Raw genomic sequence first — 3,220 nt, 5'->3', positions numbered from 1 at the left:
GGATGTTTGTGGGAGTTAGAAGAGCACGGAGCCAGTGTGCGATAGGAAGTGGACGTGGGACCGGTTAGAAGAGGAGGGACATGTGAGTAGGAAGTGGAGGCTGGGGGTGTTAGAATGGAGGGGCCATGGTGAGGAAGTGTGGCAGCTGGGGCGGTTAGCAGAGGAGGAGCCATGTGGAGTAGGAAGTGGAGGCTGGGGGGTAGTGAAGAGGAGGACTGCCATGGTGGAGTAGGAAGTGGAGGCTGGGGTTGCAGGATTGAGGAGAGGCACGTGTGCAACATCTTTTTTTGATAAAGCAGTGTGTGTGCTGATCCTGTATACAAAGTGTGTACATCGTTAGTCCACTTATTCTAAATCCGTATGAAGACCAACTGTGTGTTAGAGATTGAGTAGAGTATAAGTTAAATAGAGTTGTCAGCGACTCAGAGATGAGTAGATATAGAGTTAAATAGATTGTCAGCGACTCAGAGATTGAGTAAGTATAGAGTTAAATAGATTGTCAGCGATCAGAGATTGATGAGATAATTAAATAGAGTTCACGACTCAGAGATTGATAGAGATATAAGTTAAATAGCAGCGACTCAGAGATTGAGTAGAGTATAGATTAAATAGAGTTGTCAGCGACTCAGGCTATTAGTAATGTTAGATCAAACCAGACGTCCATAATACTGTAGTTCCAATGGCTCGCCCAAATAACAGTCACATCTTCAAACAGTAGTACAAAACAGCCAAACAATAGTATATAGTGACAGTAGTAGCTGTTAACCACACCAACAATAGTAGCATCATAGTAATCTTCGTTGTCATTGTAGTTTATACCAACAATTCTGTCTCAACATGTAAATTCATTCCTCTCATACAAGCAATGCTAAGATGATGACCTGGGAACGCTGATGTGCTAACAGGATAGATGACCTAAAACGCAGATATGTCCAAGATAGGGTGACCTGGGAACGCTGAGTGTGTAAACCTAATGTGGGTTAAACCTAATGCTAATAGTGGGTGTTAAACCTAATCTAATGTGGGTGCTAAACTAATCTAAGTTGTGGGGTAAACCTAATGCGTAATCGTGGTGTGTAAACTTAATGCCTAATTGTTGTGTAAAACCTAATGCTAATCGTGGGTGTGTAAACCTAATGCTAATCGGGTGTGTAAACCTAATGCTAAGGGTGTGTAACACTAATGCTTAAATCGTGGTGTGTAAAGCTATGCTAATCGTGGGTGAGTAAAGCTAATGCTAATCGTGGTGTGTAAACTAAGCTAATCGTGGGGTACCTAATGCTAAATCGTGGTTGTGTAAAACCTAATGCCTAATCTGGGTGTGTAAACCTAATGCTAATTGGGTGTGTAAACCTAATGCTAATCTGGGTGTAAACCTAATGCTAATTCGTGGGGTGTGTAAGCCTAATGCTAATCGTGGTGTGTAAGCCTAGATTCTAATCGTGGGTGTGTAAATCCTAATGTAATCGTGGGTTGTAAACCTAATTATCGGGGTGTGTAAACCTAATGCTAATCGTGGGTTGTTAAACCTAATGCTAATCGTGGGTGTTGTAACTATGCTAACGTGTGGAAACTAATGCTAATCGTGGTGTGTAACCATAATGCTAATACTGTCGTGGCTGTGGTAAACCTAATGCTAATTCTGGGTGTGTTAAAACCAATGCAATCGTGTGTGAAACCTAATGCTAATCGTGGTGTGTAAACCTACATGCTAATCTGGTGTGTAGACTAAGCAATCGGGTGTGTAGACCTAATGCTAATCGTGGTGTGTAAACTAATGCTAATCGTGGTGTAGACCTAATGCTAATCGGGTGTGTAGACCTAATGCTAATCGTGGTGTGTAAACCCTAAATGTTCGTGTGTAACCAATGCTACGTGGTGTTAAACTAATGCTATCGTGGGTGTGTAACTAAGCTAATCGTGGTGGTAACCAATGCTATCGGGGTTGTAAACCTAATGCTAATCGTTTTGTATAAGCTAATGCTAATCGTGGGTGTGTAAACCTAATGCGAATGCGGGTGTGTATAACCTAATTGCTAATCGTGGGACCAATGTGTATAAACCTAAGCTAACTGGGTTGTGTAAACCTAATGCTAATCGTGGGTGTGTAACCTGATGCTAATCGTGGGTGGTGTAAACTAATGCTAATCGTGGGTTTGTAAACCTAATGCTAATACGTCGGTGTTGTAGACCTAATGCTAATCGTGGGTGTGCTACGTAAAGTAATCCTTCCTAACCCCCCCTCCTTAAAGATTTAGATGCACTTTGTAAAGGGTTGTTCCACTGGATATCATAAGGTGAATCACCAACTTGTAAGTCGCTCTGGATAAAGCGTCGCTAAATGACTTAAATGTAAATGTAAATGTGTGTAAACCAATGTGCTAATTGTGTCGCAATGTAAACCTATTACTAATCCTCGGGTGTGGTAAACCTGAATGCTAATCGTGGGTGTGAAACTAATGCTAATTCGTGGTGTGTGTAAACACTTAATGCTAATTCGTGGTGTGTAAACCTAATGCTAATCCAGGTTGTAAACCCCCTAATGCCTAATCGGTGTGTGTAACTAATGCTAATTCGGTGGTGTGCAATACCTTATTAAACTCATATGGTGGGTAAAACCCTTAATATCCAATGCACTAGTTAGTAACTGTTAGATCAAACCAGACGTCCATAATACTGTAGTTCCAATGGCTCGCCCAAATAAACAGTCACATCTTCAAACAGTAGTACAAACAGCCCAAAACAATAGTTAATAGTGACAGTAGTAGCTGTTACACCACACCAACAATAGTAGCATCAGTAGTAATCTTCGTTGTCATTGTAGTTTAATCCCAACAATTCTGTCCTCAACCATGTAAATTCATTCCTCTCAAGTACAATCAATGTCTAACAGGATGGCCTGGGAACACCTAAATATATTTATATATTTTTATTTACCTCATCCAAAAATATATATTTATAAGTGTACCAGTTTTATGCAGTGACCAGAAAGTGTTAGTTCAAGTACAAGCATACCAGTATTTTCAGGAGGACATATTTTCTCCTATTTGTGGTTTATCTTGGGTGAATTGTAAAAATCATTTTCCCGTGGCAGTAAATGATAATGGAAAAAAAAAAGAATGTATAAAATGCTCAATGACTGTAACAATTGTTTTATTATAATTCCTGAAAGTATTGAGGGAGCTACGCTGGTAGAATTGTTTTGCAAGTACTAAACTAA

This window comes from Salvelinus sp. IW2-2015, unplaced genomic scaffold (assembly GCF_002910315.2).
Source record: "Salvelinus sp. IW2-2015 unplaced genomic scaffold, ASM291031v2 Un_scaffold3366, whole genome shotgun sequence".
NCBI lineage: Eukaryota > Metazoa > Chordata > Actinopteri > Salmoniformes > Salmonidae > Salvelinus > Salvelinus sp. IW2-2015.
Note: the sequence above shows the minus strand (reverse complement) of the source record.